Raw genomic sequence first — 18,430 nt, 5'->3', positions numbered from 1 at the left:
CAGGGCTTCCCTGGCAGCGCAGTGGTTAAGAATCCGCCTGCCAGTTGCAGCGGACACGGTTTGAGCCCTGGTCTGGGAAGATCCCACATGCCGCGGAGCAACTAAGCCCGTGCGCCACAACTACTGAGCCCGCATTTTACAACCACTGAAGCCCGCACACCTAGAACCCGTGCTCTGCAACAAGAGAAACCACCGCGATGAGAAGCCCGCACGCTGCAACGAAGAGTAGCCCCTGCTCACCGCAACTAGAGAAAAGCCGGCACGCTGCAATGAAGACCCAACGCAGCCAAAAATAAATAAATAAATAAGTCCAACTGCTCTTTAATTATATGATATCTAGTTCAGTGCCCTTTTTTTTTTTTTTTTTTGGCTGCATGTGGGATCCAGTTCCCTGACCAGGGATTGAACCCAGGCCCCCTGCATTGGGAGCACAGAGTTTAAGCCACTGGAGCACCAGGGAAGTCCCGACTTTAGTGCTTCTTAATGTATCTGTGGTGAAGGACCACTTGAAACATTTCAAACTGTTGCAGGCTAACACTTTTATAAAATACAATAAAAATGAACAATTCGAAAAATGGAATTAAAAAAACATACAAAATACATCGATCATGTGCTTGGTTGTGTGGCAATGTAAAATTGCTGTAAATGTTTCTGAAGGTTTAATCTTGATTTCTGTACTTAGCTTGTTAGGAACCAGGCATGATCTAGGGACCAGACCATAGGTTGAGGGCACCAGTGTGGAGTGCAGGGTCCCTCACTCAGGGGTCACTGCCCTTAGTGAGGGTAGTGACCTCTGCCTACGGGAGTCCCTTGGGGGGTTGAGCAATGACAGATTGACAGCAGTGCTTCCCCACCGCTCAGGACCCCAAGGAGTTTTGTTTGTGTGGGTTTTATCTATCAACTGGTGCCCTTTTACAAATTAAAACTGAGGAATTTTTAAAATGCTGTGTTCATTTATTACTTCATTTAAAAATAATAAGCCCATCACATGTTAACATAAACAATGTCTTTTTTCAGTTATTAAACTATTTTTTTTTATTTTATTGGAGTGTAGTTGATTTATAATGTATTAGTTTCAGGTGTACAGCAAAGTGTTTCAGTTATACATATATTCATTCTTTTTCAGATTCTTTTATATAGGTTATCACAGGTTACTTTTTTAACAAGATTTTATTTTTTTTATAAATTAATTTATTTTTTGGCTGCGTTGGGTCTTCGTTGCTGCGCACGGGCTTTCTCTAGTTGCGACGAGCAGGGGCTACTCATTGCGGTGACTTCTCTTGTTGTGGAGCATGGGCTCTAGGCGTGCAGGCTTCAGTAGTTGTGGCTCACGGGCTCAGTAGTTGTGGCACGCAGGCTTAGCTGCTCCGCGGCATGTGGGATCTTCCCAGACCAGGGCTTTAACCTGTGTTTCCTGCGTTGGCAGGCAGATTCTTAACCACTGGCCATCAGGGAAACCCTATAACATTATTGTGTAGAGTTCCCTGTGCTATACAGTAGGTCCTTGTTGGTTATCTATCATATATAGTAGTGTGTGTATGTTAATCCCAACCTCCTAATTTATCCCTCCCTCCCACGTTTCCCCTTTGGTAACCATGAGTTTGTTTTCGATATCTGTAGGTCTGTTTCTGTTTTGTAAGTTCATTTGTATCATTTTTTTAAAAATTAGATTCCATATAAGGGTGATATTTGTGTTTCTCTGTCTGACTTACTAGACTTTGTATGATAATCTCTAGGTCCATCCATGTTGCTGCAAATGGCATTATTTCAATTTTAGTAATATTCCATTGTATATTACTGAGCAATATCCCATTGTATATGTGTAATATTCCATTGTATATGTGTACCACATTTTTTTTAAAAAAAATAAATTTATTTATTTATGGCTTCGTTGGGTCGTCGTTGCTGCGCGCGGGCTTTCTCTGGTTGTGGCGAGCGGAGGCTACTCTTCGTTGTGGTGTGCAGGCTTCTCTTTGCGGTGGCTTCTCGTTGTAGAGTATGGGCTCTAGCCTCACGGGCTTCAGTAGTTGTGGCACACGGCCTCTGTAGTTGTGGCACAGGGGCTTAGTTGCTCTGCAGTATGTGGGATCTTCCCAGACCAGGGATCGAGCCCGTGTCTCCTGCATTGGCAGGCAGATTCTTAACCACTGCACCACCAGGGAAGTCCACCACATCTTTATCCATTCCTCTGTTGTTGGACATTTTGGTTGCTTCCATGTCTTGGCTATTGTAAATAGTGCTGCAATGAATAAACAGTGTTTTTGATGAAGAGTGGCATTGTTACAGTTTCGCAAATTTTTTGGCTTATTGGAAGATGCTGGATTCTTATATCTGTTTCTACATTTAATCTGTGATACAAACCACATAGGCCCTGGAAGACTCCACTGTAGGCTCATGAGAGAACTAGGATTAAAAAGGCAAAGAGCATCTTTCTTTTATTAAAATAGTTTTCTTCTGTGGACTCCCTGGAAGTCTGGCAGGTCCCCTGGGCACCCTTTGAGAACTGCTGATCTACAGAGCTATCATGTTTCTAGTTTTAAAAGTTGCTGAGTTGTGTATAAATACGTTTTGCTTCTATTCTATTTTTGTTCTAGTGTTTATCTTACTACTCCTATCTATTTTTAGTTCCTTAGTTCCTTGTTCTTCTGTTTATACTTACTATCTGGTTTGTCAGGCTTTTCTTTTTTTCTTCCAATTTTAATTGAGGTATAATTAATTTACAATAAATTGCACATATTTAAAGTGTACAGTTTGATAAATTTTGGCATGTAAACTTTACTGCCAAGGAAGCATCAACACAATTAACATAATAAACATACCCGTTACCTCTAAAAGGTTTTTTTTTAAGTTTAACAATTAAAATTTATTATTAAACTTTTTAAAAGTTATAGTTCATTTACAAAGTTGTGTTAGTCTCAGGTGTACAGCATAGTGATTCAGATATATATATATTCTTTTTCAGATTCTTTTCCCTTATAGGTTGTTAAAAAATAGTGTAGTTCCCTGGGCTATATGGTAGGTCCTTGTTGGTTACCTGTATTGTGTATAGTAGTGTGTAGGTGTTAATCCCAAGCTCCTAATTTATCCCTCCCCACACCTTTCCCCTTTGGTAACCATAAGATTGTTTTCTGTGTCTGAGAGTCTCTTTCTGCTTTGTAAATAAGGTCTTTTTTTTCCCCTTTTTTAATTGAAGTATAGCTGATTTACAATGCTGTGCCAGTCTCTGCTGTACAGCAAAGTGACTCAGCTATACACATATATAGGTTCTTTTTTTATATTCTTTTCCATTATGGTATATCACAGGATATTGAATATAGTTCCCTGTGCTATATGTAGGACCTTGTTCTTTATCCATTGTATATGTAATAGTTTGCATCTACCAACCCCAAACTCCCAGTTCATCTCTACCCTCCACCCCTGCGCTGGGGCAACCACAGGTCTGTTCTCTATGTCTGTGAGTCTGTTTCTGTTTTGTAAATAAGTTCATTTGTGCCATATTTTAGATTCCCCATATAAGCGATATCATACGGTATTTGTCTTTCTTATTCTCACTTACTTCACTTAGTATGATAATCTCTAGTTGCACCCATGTTGCTGCAAATGGCATTATTTCATTCTTTTTTATGGCTGAGTAGTATTCCATTGTATACATGTACCACATCTTGATCCATTCATCTGTCAGTGGACATTCAGGTTGTTTCCCTGTTTTGGCTATTGTGAATACTGCTGCTATGAACATACGGGTGCATGTATCTTTCTGGATTAGAGTTTTGTCTGGATATATTCCCAGGAGTGGGATTGCTGGGTCATACGTTAATTCTATTTTTAGTTTTCTGAGGAACCTCCATACTGTTCTCCATAATGGCTGCACCAATTTACATTCCCACCAACAGTGTAGGAAGGTTCCCTTTTCTCCACACCCTCTCCAGCATTTGTTATTTATAGACTTTGTAATGATGGCCATTCTGACCAGTGTGAGGTGGTACCTCATTGTAGTTTGATTTGCATTTCTCTAATGATTAGAGATGTTGAGCATCTTTTCATGTGCCTACTGGCCAGCCGTATGTCTTCTTTGAAGAAATGTCTATTTAGGTCTTCTGTCCATTTTTCGCTTCTGTCCATTTTTTCTGTCGTTGAGTTGTATGAGCTGTTTGTATATTTTGGAGATTAAGCCCTTGTCTGTCCCATCATTTGCAAATATTTTCTCCCGTTCCATAGGTTGTCTTTTCGTTTTTTTTTATGGTTTCCTTTGCTGTGCAAAAGCTTGTAAGTTTGATTAGGTCCTGTTTGTTTATTTTTGGTTTTCTTTCTGTTGCCTTGGGAGACTGACCTAAGAAAACATTGGTAGGATTTATGTCAGAGAATGTTTTGCCTATGTTCTCTTCTAGGAGTTCTGTGGTGTCATGTCTTATGTTTAAGTCTTTAAGCCATTTTGAGTTTATTTTTGTGTATGGTGTGGGGTTGTGTTCTAACTATATTGATTTACATGCAGCTGTCAAACTTTCCCAGCACCACTTGCTGAAGAGAAAGTCTTTTTCCCATTTTATATTCTTGCCTCCTTTGTCGAAAATTAGTTGATCATAGGTGTCTGGGTTTATTTTTGGGCTTTCTATTCTGTTCCATTGATCCGTATGCCTGTTTTTATACCAATAACACACTGTTTTGATTACTGTAGCTTTGTTTTGGGTTTTTTTTTTTTAATATTTATTTATTTGGCTGCACCGGGACTTAGTTACAGCATGCAGGATCTTTGTTGTGGCACACGGGATCTTTAGTTGTGGCCTGTGGGATCTCTGATTGCAGCATGCAGGACTTGGTTGCTGCATGCAAACTTTTAGTTGCAGCATGTGGGATCTAGTTCCCTGACCAGGGACTAGACTAGATCTAGTTCCCTGACCAGGGACTAGCCACGGGACCACCAGGGAAGCCACTGGACCACCAGGGAAGTCCCTGTAGCTTTGTAGTATTGTCTGAAGTCTGGGAGAGTTATGCCTCCTGCTTTCCCCCCCCCCCCCCCCTCAGGATTGCTCTGGCAATCCTGGGTCTTTTATGGGTCCATATAAATTTTTGGATTATTCTACTTCTGTGGAAAATGTCATGGGTAATTTGATAGGGATCACATTAAACCTGTAGATTGCTTTGGGTGGTATTGCTATTTTAGCAATATTAATTCTTCCAGTCCAAGAGTGTGGGATATCTTTCCATTTCTTTGACTCCTCTTTTATTTCCTTTATTAATGTTTTATAGTTCTCAGCGTGTAAGTCTTTCATCTCCTTGGTCAGGTTTATTCCTAGGTGTTTTTTTTTTTATTGGTGCAATTTTAAACGGTAGGTTTTTTTTTTTTTACATTCCCTTTCTGGTATTTCATTGTTAGTGTAAAGGAATGCAACTGATTTCTGAATGTTTATCGTGTATCCTGCTACTTTGCTGAATTCATTTATTAGATCTGGTAGTTCTTGTGTAGAGTCCTTAGGGTTATCTATATATAGTATCATGTCATCTGCATGTAGTGACAGTTTCACCTCTTCCCTTCCAATTTGGATGCCTTTTATTTGTTTTTCTTGTCTGAAGTCTTTCAGCTTTTCACCGTTGAGTATTATATTAGCTGTTTGTATTATATTGGGTATTATATCGGGATTTCTCATAAATGGCTTTTATTATGTTGAGATATGTTCTCTCTATTCCCACTTTGGTAAGAGTTTTTATCATGAATGGATGCTGAATTTTGTCAAATGCTTTTTCTGCATCTATTGAGATGATCATGTGGTTTTTTACTTTTCTTTTATTAATTTGTATTACATTGATTGATTTGCATATGTTGAAGCATCCTTGTGAACCTGGGATGAGTCGAACTTGGTCGTGGTGTATGATGTTTTTTATGTGTTGTTGGATTCGGTTTGCTAATATCTTGTTGAGAATTTTTGCATCTATATTCATCAAAGATATTGACCTGTAATTTTCTTTTTTTGGTGGTATCTTTGTCTGGTTTTGGTATCCGGGTGATTGTGGCTTCACAGAATGTCTTTGGGAGTGTTCCCTCCTCTGCAGTCTTTTGACAGAGTTTGAGAAGAATCCGTGTAAGTCCTTCTTTGTATGTGTGGTAGAATTCACCTGTGAAGCCATCGGGTCCTGGACTTTTGTTTTTAGGAAGTTTTTTTTATTACCGATTCTATTTCTCTTCTAGTGGTCGTTCTGTTCAAATTACCTATTTCTTCTTGATTAAATTTGGTGGGCTGTATGTTTCTAGAAAATTGTCCATTTCTTCTAGGTTGTCAAATTTGTTGACATGTAATTGTTCATAGTATTCTCTTACGGTCTTCTGTATTTCTGCAATATCAGTTGAGATTTCTCCTTTTTCATTTCTTGTTTATTTGGGTTCTCTGTCTTTTCTTGGTGAGCGTGGCCAGAGGTTTGTCAACTTTGTTTACCCTTTCAAAGAACCAGCCCTTATTTTTGTTGATTTTTTTCTATTGTTTTTTTAATCTCTAATTAGTTTATTTTCACCCTGATCTTTATTCTTTCCTTCCTTCTACTGATGTAAGGTTTAGTTTGTTCTTCTTTTTCTAATTCTTTTTAGGTGGTAGGTTAGGTTGTTTACTTGAGATTTTTCTTGTTTTTTGATGAAGGCCTGTATCTCTACGAACTTCCCTCTAAGAACTGCTTTTGCTGTGTCCCATAGACTTTGCATAGTTGTGTTTTCCTTGTCGTTTGTCTCAAGGTATTTTTTAATTTCCTTTTTAATTTCCTTATTGACCCATTGGTGTTTTAGTAGCATGGTATTTTGTCTCCATGTAGTCTTTTTTCTCGTTTCTTATCCTGTTGTTGATTTCTAGTTTCATGCCACTGTGGTCAGAGAAGATGCTTGAAATAATTTCTGTACTCCTATTAAACTTGTTGAGCTTAGTTTTGTGCCCTAGGATGTGGTCAGTCCTAGAGAATGTTCCGTGTACGCTTGAAATGATTGTATATTCTGTTTTTTTGGGTTTTTTTGAGGTACACGGGTGTCTCACTGTTGTGGCCTCTCCCGTTGCGGAGCACAGGCGCCGGACGCACAGGCTCCGCAGCCATGGCTCACCGGCCCAGCCACTCTGTGGCATGTGGGATCTTCCCGGACCAGGGCACGAACCCGTGTCCCCTGCATCAGCAGGCGGACTCTCAATGACTGCACCACCAGGGAAGCCCTATTCTGGTTTTTTTGATGTAGTGTCCTGAAAATATCAATTAAGTCTAACTGTTCTGTTGTATCATTTAGGACCTCTGTTGCCTTATTGATTCTGTCTGGAAGATCTGTCCATTGATGTGAGTGGGGTATTAAAGTCTCTTACTATTGTATTTCTATCCATTCTCCCTTTATGTCTGTTGGTGTTTGTTGTATGTATGGGTGGTCCTATATTAGGTGCATATATGTTGATGAGTGTAAAATCCTCTTCTTGTACTGATCCTGTTATTATATAGTGTCCTTCTTTATCTTTCTCTATAACGTTTGCTTTAATCTATTTTATCTGATATGATTATTGCAAATCCTGCTTTCTTGTCATTTCAGTTTGCATGAAATATATTTTTCCATCCCCTCACTTTCAATCTATGTGTTAGCCCTCAGGTGGGTCGCTGGTAGGCAGCTTATGGTAGGCTCTTGGTTTTTTTAATCCAGTTTGCCAGTCTGTCTTTTGATTGGAGCATTTAGTCCATTGACATTTAAGGTAATTACTGTCACATAAGTATTTATTGCCATTTCAAACCTTGTTTCTTCTTTGTTCCCTTTTCTTTTTTTCTTTTTGAGGTTTGATGATTTCCTTTTATGCTTGTGTTCTCCTCTACTAGGTTTTTGTGAATCTATGTTTTTGATTTGTGGTTGCCCTGTTTCTCAATTATTATATGTTAACCCTTTCCTATATCTGCTTTCTTTAGACTGATAGTCATAAAGGCTCAAACACATTCTAAAAAAAAAAAGAATCTGCATTTTTTTTTACTCCCCTTCCCCACATTTTACGATTTTGATGTCCCTTTTTGCATCTTCATGTTTATCCTTTTGCTATTCGTTGTGTTTATCATTGCTTTCACAAACAGGTTTTTTTTCTTTTCTTTTTGATCTGTATACTGGCTGATTTATGTGATTTACTTCCAATTGTGATTTCCTCTTTCCTATTTCTTCTTGCTTCTTTTCTGTTTAGAGATGATGACCTTACAATATTTCTTTTCGGATAGGTTTAGTATTGCTATATTTTTAGTTTTTGCTTGTCTGAGAAATTCTTTATTTCTCCTCCTATTCTAAATGATAATCTTGCTGGGTAGAGTATCCTAGGTTGCAGATTTTTGTCTTTCAAGACTTTGACTATATTTTGCCACTCCCTTCTGGCCTGCAGTGTTTTTGTAGAGAAATCAGCTGATAGCCTTATGGGGGTTCCTTTGTAAAGAAATGTTTTCCTCTTGCTGCCATTAGAATCCTCTCTTTAACTTTTGCCACTTTTATTATAATATATCTTGGTGTAGGTCTGTTTGGGTTCAACTTGTGTGGGACCCTCTGTGCGTCCTGTATCTGGATATGTTTCCTTCTTTAGGTTTGGGAAGTTTTCAGCCATAATTTCTTCAAATACATTTTCAATCCCCTTTTCTCTTCTCCTTCTGGAATTCCTATTATGTGTAGATTGACCCACTTTATATTATCCCATAGGTCTCTTATATTGCTTTCATTTTTTTGCATTTGGTTTCCTGTCTGCTGTTATGATTGGGTAATTTCCATTAGTCTGTCTTCCAGGTCACTTATTCTTTCTTCTGCATTATTCATTCTGCTCTTCATTGCCTTGAGCTCGGCTTTCGTCTCGGCAAATGAATTTTCTAACTTTTCTTGGGTCCTTCTTATAGTTTCTAGTTCATTTTTATGGTAATCTGAATTTCTGTCAATAACCTTTCTTAATTCTTTCAGTATTTTCATTATCTCCTTCTTGAACTCAGTGTCTATTAATTTTTATTTATTTATTTATTTGGCTGTGCTGGGTCTTCATTGCGGCATGCGGGATCTTTTAGTTGTGGCATGGGGAATCTTTAGTTGCAGCATGCGAACTCTTAGTTGTGGCATATGGGATATAATTCCCTGACCAGGGATTGAACCCAGGCCCCCTACATTAGGAGCATGGAGTCTTAGCCAGTGGACCACCAGGGAAGTCCCTTGGTGTCTGTTAGACTGAAGAGGTCTGTTTCATTGTTCCTTCAGGGGAATTTTCTTGGTCTTTTAACTGAGAGTGATTCCTCTGCTTCTTCATTTTGCTTATATTTCTCTTAGTCTGTGAATTTAGGAGAAACAGTTACCTACTGTAATCTTGGAGGGCTACTTATATGCAGGAGCGTCCCTGTGTAGCTTGTGTGGGTTTAATTTTTTTTTTTTTTGGCGTCAAGGCAGTTTTTGTTGTGGATGCTTGCTGTCTCTTTCCTCAGCATATGCTGGCTCATATCCCTTTGGTAGGGCCGTGCATGTACGCAGGTGCACAGCTCACGTGGGCTCCCAGGGAGGCGGGAGCAGTGGTTGGCTTCCGGTCATGGGTCCCTCCGCAGCGGTGATGGCGGGTCACATGCCCCTGGGCGGTTGGCACCAGGTCGCAAGGTCCTCGGCAGGGTGAGGCACGCAGGCTCCTGGGAAGGTGGGGGCAGTGATCTGCACCTGCTCCCAAGACCGTTGGTGGTGGCAGCAGCAGCAGCCTGCGCCCACCTCTGGAGTCCAAGATGGCAGCTTGCTCCTGCCCTTGGAGCTCATGTAGGCAGTGACCTGCCGCCTGCGAGCGTTTGGAGAAAGAAGCTCCTATGGTGGGCCCGCCCCTCTCCTCGCACGTCCCCTAGCAGTGGTGCCTTGCCTCTCTGGCAGGCCCAGGCTTCTTCCTGGACTCCCTCAGTGGTGGCGCACTACACCCCAGCCCCCTCAGGCTGTCTTTATCCAGCCAATCCCAGTCCTCGCCCCAGGGTCTGACCTCAGTAGCCCGAGCTTCAGTACCCAGCCGCCAGCCGCCCCAGTGGATAGTGACAATTGTTTCAGTCTCGCGAGTGTCGGTTGGCACCAACCCTCTGTGCAGGTCTCTTTCCACTTCGGTCTCTGCACCGCTGTTGGTGCACTCTGCTCCAAGGCTTTGGAGCTCACCCTCTGTCCCCACCAGTGAGGGGACTTCCCAGTGTGCAGAAACCGTTCCACTTCACAGCTCCCTCCCAGAGGCGCAGGTCCCATCCTGATTCCCTTCTCTCTCTTTTTTTTCTTTTTTCCTTTGCTCTACCCAGTTACATGGAGATTTCCGTGCCCTTTTGGAAGTCTGAGGTCTTCTGCCAGCATTCAGTAGATGTTCTGTAAGAGTCGTTCCACATGTAGAAGCATTTTCAAAAATTTTTAATTCATTTAAATTTATTTTTTTAAGTTTTTTAAAAAATTTTTTATTGTGGTAAAAGATACATAATAAAATTTAACTATCTTAATGATTTAGAAGTGTGCAGTTCAGTGATACTACGTACATTCATATTGTTGTGCAATCACCGGCATTCATTTTCAGAGCTCATTTCATCTTCAGAACCGAAAACTTGAACCCATTAAACGTTACCTCCCATCACCCCTCTTCCCAGTCCCTGGCAACTACCATCTGCTTTCTGTCCCTAAGGATGTGACTACTCTAGATACCTCACTGAAGTGGAATTGTACAGTATTGTCTTTTTATAACTGGCTTATTTCACAGCTTAGTGTCCTCAAGGTTCAGCTGTGTTGTACCGTGTGTCACCATTTCTTTTCCTTTTTAAGGCTGAATAATATTCCATGTATGTGTCTATATCATAGTTATATATCTATATGTTTGTTCACAAATCTATAATATCTATTCAATGGACTATATCTGTCACATTTTGCTTACCCACTCATCTCTTGCTCGACATTTCAGTTGCTTCCACCTTTTGGCTATTATGAATAATGCTTCTATGAACATATGTGTACAAATATTTCTTCAAGACCTTGACTTCAATTTTTTTATATATATATATTTATTTTTGGCTGCATTGGTCTTCGTTGCTGCTCACAGGCTTTCTCTAGTTGCAGAGAGTGGGGGCTACTCTTTGTTGCGGTGCACGGGCTTCTCATTGCGGTGGCTTCTCTTGTTGCAGAGCCTGGGCTCTAGGTGTGTGGGCTTCAGTAGTTGTGGCACACAGACTCAGTAGTTGTGGTGCATGGGTTTAGTTGCTCCAAGGCATGTGGGGTTTTCCCAGCCCAGGGCTCGAACCTGTGTCCCCTGCATTGGCAGGCAGATTCTTAACCACTGTGCCAACAGGGAAGTCCCGTAGATGTATTTTTGATGTATTTTTGGTGTATCTGTGGGGAGAAGGTGAGCTCTACGTCCTGCTCTTCCACCATCTTGATCCAATCCCTCAAGGTCTTTTGTATCATTTTGTTTTTAACCCATAAAAGTTTTCTTGTGCCCCTTTCATTCTCTCTCTGTCCCCGGGCAACCACTAATGTGCTTTCTGTCACTGTAGATTAATTTGCATTTTCTGGAATTTTATTTAAATAGATTCATATGTTATGTATGTTTTTGTCCAGCTTTTTTGGCCTAACTTTGCATTTCATCCGTGTTGTGTGCATCAATAGTTCTTCTTTTTAATCAGTATGCATATACCAAAATTTGTTTATCCATCAACCTATTCATTGACAATTGGTAGGTATCCAGACTTCAGCTATCACAAAAAGGGATGTCGTGAACATTTTTCTGTGAGTCTGGTATAAACATGTGCTTGCATTTCTCTTGGGGAAATACCTAGGAATGGAGTGTCTGAATCATATGGTAGGTTCATGCTGAAATCTAAGAAAGTGCCAAACTGTTTTCCAAAGTGGTCACCACTTCACATCCCCACTAGTGCATTGGAGTTCCAGTGGCTCCACATTTTTGTCTGCACTTGGTACGGTCAGTCTTTTCAATTCTAGTCATTCTAGTGGGTGTGCTATGGTATCTCATCGTGGTTGTAATTTTCATTGCCTTAATGACTAAGAAGATGTTAGTCATCTTTTCACGTGCTTATTTGCCATCTGTATGTCTTTGTTTGGTGAAGTGTCTTTCAAATATTTTATGCAGTTTTTAGAAACTGGGATTTAAGACTTTTAATTGGTATATGTTTTACAAAAATTTTCTCCTGGTCTGTGGCTTGACTTTTCATTTTCTTAACAGTGTCTCAAAGAGCAAAAGTTTTTAATGTTGATTAGGTACACGTTTTTTCTTTTGTAGTTCATGCTTTTTGTATTGTACATAAAATATCTACCAAACCCAAGGTCATGATGATTTTCTTTTTATTTTTGGACATCTTTATTGGAGTATAATTGCTTTACAATGGTGTGTTAGTTTCTGCTTCATAACAAAGTGAATCAGTTATACATACACATATGTTCCCATATCTCTTCCCTCTTGCATCTCCCTCCCTCCCACCCTCCCTATCCCACCCCTCTAGGTGGTCACAAAGCACCGAGCTGATCTCCCTGTGCTATGCAGCTGCTTCCCACTAGCTATCTGTTTTACGTTTGGTAGTGTATATATGTCCATGCCACTCTCTCACTTTGTCACAGCTTACCCTTCCCCCTCCCCATATCTTCAAGTCCATTTTCTAGTAGGTCTGTGTCTTTATTCCCATCTTACCCCTAGGTTCTTCATGACCTTTTTTTTTTTCTTAGATTCCATATATATGTGTTAGCATACGGTATCTGTTTTTCTCTTTCTGACTTACTTCACTCTGTATGACAGACTCTAGGTCCATCCACCTCACTACAAATAACTCAATTTTGTTTCTTTTTATGGCTTGAGTACTATTCCATTGTATATATGTGCCACATCTTCTTTATCCACTCATCCGATGATGGACACTTAGGTTGCTTCCATGTCCTGGCTATTGTAAATAGAGCTGCAATAAATATTGGGGTGCATGTGTCTTTTTGAATCATGGTTTTCTCTGGGTATATGCCCAGTAGTGGGATTGCTGGGTCATATGGTAGTTCTATTTGTAGTTTTTTAAGGAACCTCCATACTGTTCTCCATAGTGGCTGTATCAACTTACATTCCCACCAGCAGTGCAAGAGTGTTCCCTTTTCTCCACACCCTCTCCAGCATTGATTGTTTCTAGATATTTTGATGATGACCATTCTGACTGGTGTGAGGTGATATCTCGTTGTAATTTTGATTTGCATTTCTCTAATGATTAATGATGTTGAACATTTTTTCATGTGTTTGCAGTCTGTATATTTTCTTTGGAGAAATGTCTATTTAGGTCTTCTGCCCATTTTTGGATAGGGTTGTTTGTTTTTTTGTTATTGAGCTGCTTGTAAATTTTGGAGATTAATCCTTTGTCAGTTGCTTCATTTGCAAATATTTTCTCCCATTCTGAGGGTTGTCTTTTGGTCTTGTTTATGGTTTCCTTTGCTGTGCAAAAGCTTTGAAGTTTCATTAGGTCCCATTTGTTTATTTTTGGTTTTATTTCCATTTCTCTAGGAGGTGGGTCAAAAAGGATATTGCTGTGATTTATGTCATAGAGTGTTCTGCCTATGCTTTCCTCTAAGAGTTTGATAGTTCCTGGCCTTACATTTAGGTCTTTAATCCATTTTGAGCTTATTTTTGTACATGGTGTTAGGGAGTGTTCTAATCTCATACTTTTACATGTACCTGTCCAGTTTTCCCAGCACCACTTATTGACGAGACCGTCTTTTCTCTGCTGTGTATTCTTGCCTCCTTTATCAAAGGTAAGGTGACCATATGTGCGTGGGTTTATCTCTGGGCTTTCTATCCTGTTCCATTGATCTGTCTTTATGTTTTTGTGCCAGTACCATACTGTCTTGATTACTATAGCTTTGTAGTATAGTCTGAAGTCAGGGAGCCTGATTTCTCCAGCTCCATTTTTCGTTCTCAAGATCGCTTTGGCTCTTCGGGGTCTTTTGTGTTTCCGTACAAATTGTGAAATTTTTTGTTCTAGTTCTGTGAAAAATGCCAGTGGTAGTTTGATAGGGATTACATTGAATCTGTAGATTGCTTTGGGTAGTAGAGTCATTTTCACAATATTGATTCTTCCCATCCAAGAACATGGTATATCTCTCCATCTATTTGTATCATCTTTAATTTCTTTCATCAGTGTCTTATAATTTTCTGCATACAGGTCTTTTGTCTCCTTAGGTAGGTTTATTCCTAGATATTTTATTCTTTTTGTTGCAGTGGTAAATGGAAGTGTTTTCTTAATTTCACTTCCAGATTTTTCATCATTAGTGTATAGGAATGCCAGAGATTTCTGTGCATTAATTTTGTATCCTGCAACTTTACCAAATTCATTGATTAGCTCTAGTAGTTTTCTGGTAGCATCTTTGGGATTCTCTATGTATAGTATCATGTCATTTGCAAACAGTGACAGCTTTACTTCTTCTTTTCCTATTTGGATTCCTTTTATTTCTTTTTCTTCTCTGATTGCTGTGGCTAAAACTTCCAAAACTATGTTGAATAATAGTGGTGTGAGTGGGCAACTTTGTCTTGTTCCTGATCTTAGTGGAAATGGTTTCAGTTTTTCACCATTGAGGATGATGTTGGCTGTAGGTTTATCATATATGGCCTTTATTATGTTGAGGAAAGTTCCCTCTATGCCTACTTTCTGCAGGGTTTTTATCATAAATGGGTGTTGAATTTTGTTGAAAGCTTTCTCTGCATGTATTGAGATGATCATGTGGTTTTTCTCCTTCAATTTGTTAATATGGTATATCACGTTGATTGATTTGCGTATATTGAAGAATCCTTGCATTCCTGGAATAAACCCCACTTGATCATGGTGTGTGATCCTTTTAATGTGCTGTTGGATTCTGTTTGCTAGTATGTTGTTGAGGATTTTTTTCATCTATGTTCATCAGTGATATTGGCCTGTAGTTTTCTTTCTTTGTGACATCTTTGTCTGGTTTGGTATCAGGGTGATGGTGGCCTCATAGAATGAGTTTGGGAGTGTCCCTCCCTCTGCTGTATTTTGGAAGAGTTTGAGAAGGATAGGTGTTAGCTCTTCTCTAAATGTTTGATAGAATTTGCCTGTGAAGCCATCTGGTCCTGGGCTTTTGTTTGTTGGAGGAGTTTTAATCACAGTCTCAATTTCAGTGCTTGTGATTGGTCTGTTCATATTTTCTATTTCTTCCTGGTTCAGTCTTGGCAGGTTGTGCATTTCTAAGAATTTCTCCATTTCTTCCCGGTTGTCCATTTTCTTGGCATAGAATTGCTTGTAGTAATCTCTCATGATCTTTTGTATTTCTGTAGTGTCAGTTGTTACTTCTCCTTTTTCATTTCTAATTCTATTGATTCGAGTCTTCTCCCTTTTTTTCTTGATGAGTCTGGCTAATGGTTTATCAATTTTGTTTATCTTCTCAAAGAACCAGCTTTTAGTTTTATTGATCTTTGCTATCATTTCCTTCATTTCTTTTTCATTTATTTCTGATCTGATCTTTATTATTTCTTTCCTTCTGCTAACTTTAGGGGTTTTTTGTTCTTCTTTCTCTAATTGCTTTAGGTGCAAGGTTAGGTTGTTTATTCGAGATGTTTCCTGTTCTTGAGGTAGGATTGTATTGCTATAAACTTCCCCCTTAGAACTGCTTTTGCTGCATCCCATAGGTTTTGGGTTGTCATGTCTCCATTGTCATTTGTTTCTAGGTATTTTTTGATTTCCTCTCTGATTTCTTCAGTGATCACTTCGTTATTAAGTAACGTATTGTTTAGCCTCCATGTGTTTGTATTTTTTACAGATCTTTTCCTGTAATTGATACCTAGTCTCATAGCATTGTGGTCAGAAAAGATACTTGATACAATTTCAATTTTCTTAAATTTACCAAGGCTTGATTTGTGACCCAAGAGATGATCTATCCTGGAGAATGTTCCATGAGCACTTGAGAAAAATGTGTATTCTTTTGTTTTTGGATGGAATGTCCTATAAATATCAATTAAGTCCATCTTGTTTAATGTATCATTTAAAGCTTGTGTTTCCTTATTTATTTTCATTTTGGATGATCTGTCCATTTGAGAGTGAGGTGTTAAAGTCCCCTACTATGAATGTGTTACTGTCGATTTCCCCTTTTATGGCTGTTAGTATTTGCCTTATGTATTGAGGTGCTCCTATGTTGGGTGCATAAATGTTTACAGTTGTTATAGCTTCTTGGATCGATCCCGTGATCATTCGTCATGGTCATTTTCCTTTATATCTTCTTTTAGAAGGTTTATATTTTTATCTGTTAACATTTAGACTTATGATCCATTCCCAGATAATTTTGTTCATGATGTGAGGTAACATTTGAGGATTTCTTTTTTGCATGTGGCTATCCAATCGTTGTAGCAACATTTATTGAAAGGATGATCCTTTCCCTATTTAACTGACTTTGATACTTCTGTCAAAAACCAGTTGACCATAAGATTCCCGGAAGATGGCAGAGTATGTAGCAGCAGGAATCTGTCTCCCCCCCAGACAACAATTGCACTGGCAGAATCTGTCTGTTGTAACTGTTGAGGAGCTCTGGAGTCTGGATTGGGGGGCAGGGTGCCTGGACAAAAATGTGGTTAATTTCAATCAGTTTCAGCTCTGAGCACAGAAGCAGCTACCCACCCCCAGACCCAAAGCAAGCTGCTATGCACTTGTTCCTGGAGCAGCCTGTACACAGCTTGTGGGAGCCAGAGTGGGCAAAACGGACCCTGTGCATCAGGTATTAGGGATCTGTGCTGGTTGCTGATTGCTGCTTCTGATCAGAGGTGCAGACAAAGAGGCAGAGGCCATGGTGTTGCAGCTTCTTACAGTGTTGCAGGCCCCTCCCCCTCTGGCAGAAGTCACTTCTAAGGGATTTAAAGGGCTAGTGCCTTTTTTCCTCTTCATTTTCTTTTTGCGTTTTTTTTTTTTTTTTTTTGGCCGTGTGGCATGTGGGATCTTAGTTCCCCAACCAAGGCAAGGATCAAACCTGTGCCCCCTGCAGTGGGTGGGTGGAGTCTTAACTACTGGACTGCCAGGGAAGTCCCTCTTTTTGTTTTTTCAGGAGCCAGATGGAATACTAGGACCTTCTAAAGCAAATGCATATATGGGCGGCAAATGAACTGGGAAAGAGACAGGCTCAGGAAAGACCTGAAAAGACCTTAAGTTTACACCTCAGGCTGATCCTTGGCATAGACAAAGCCTACAACAATTAAAAATCAAAACAAAACCCAAAAGCACAAACAACAAAAATAGAAATCAACATGTGGAATATCAAACCTAAAATCTTCTGCACAGCAAAGGAAATAATCAACAAAATGAAAAGGCACCCTAAGAAATGGGAGAAAATATTTGCAAAGCGTATATTGGATAGGGGACTAATATCCAAAATATATAAAGAACTCATGCAACTCAATAGCAAAAAAAAAAAGTTTAAAAGATGGGCAGAGGAACTAAATAGACATTTTTCTAGAGAAGACACACAAATGTCCAACAGATACATGAAAAAAGTGCTCAATATCACTAAACAGGAAAATGCAAATCAAAACCACAATGAGATAACACCTCTCACCTGTTAGAATGACTATCATCAAAAAGACCACAGATGACAAATGTTGATAAAGATGTGGCAAAATGGAACCCTTGGGCACTGTTGGTGGGATTGTAAATTTGTCAGCCACTATGGAAAACAGTGTGGAGGCTCCTTTAAAAATTAAAATCAAATACCATATCCAGTAATTCACTTCTTGGTATATACCCAAAAGAAATGAAAACACTGGGACTTCCCTGATGGTGCAGTGGTTAGGAATCCACCTGCCAGTGCAGGGGACATGGGTTCAATCCCTGGTCCAGGAAGATCCCACATGCCGTGGAGCAACTAAGCCTGTGCACCACAACTGCTGAGCCTGTGTGCCGCAACTACTGAAGCCCATGCGCCTAGAGCCCGTGCTCCACAACGAGAGAAGCCACCACAGTGAGAAGCCCACGCATTGCAACAAAGAGTAGCTTCCACTTGCCACAACTAGTGAAAGTCTGTGTGCAGCGACGAAGACAAATTCAGCCAAAAATAAATAAATTAATTAATTAATTTTAAAAAATGAAAACACCCAAAGAGATAATATGCACTCCCATGTTTATTGCAACATTATTCACAATAGCCAAGGTATGGAAACAACCTAAGTGTTCTCCAGTTGTTGAATGGATAAAGAAGATGTAAGATACCAACATATATGCAAGTAAAATAGAATATTATTCATCTATGAGAAAGGAAGTCTTGCCATTTGCAACGACATGGATGGACCTTGAGGATACTATGCTTAGTGTAATAAGTCAGAGAAAGACAAGTATTGTGATAATCACTTATATGTGGAATCTAAAACTGAACTCCTAAAACAGTTGAATATGCGATTACTAGGGGCTGGGGAATGGGGGAATTGGAGAGGTGTTGTTTAAGGGTATACACTTGGAA

At 39.6% G+C, this 18,430-nt stretch overlaps 1 protein-coding gene across 1 annotated transcript in view; it reads left to right on the top strand.

The window, feature by feature from the left end:
• ACAD9 (acyl-CoA dehydrogenase family member 9) overlaps window positions 1-18,430 on the top strand; it is a 59,082-nt gene that overhangs the window by 4,687 nt on the left and 35,965 nt on the right. The gene's annotated exons all lie outside the window — the stretch shown is intronic.

This window comes from Leucopleurus acutus, assembly GCF_964270905.1.
Source record: "Leucopleurus acutus genome assembly, chromosome: 10".
Taxonomy (NCBI): Eukaryota; Metazoa; Chordata; class Mammalia; order Artiodactyla; family Delphinidae; genus Leucopleurus; species Leucopleurus acutus.
The sequence above is the reverse complement of the archived record's forward strand: the minus strand, read 5'-3'. Positions and strand labels throughout refer to the sequence as shown.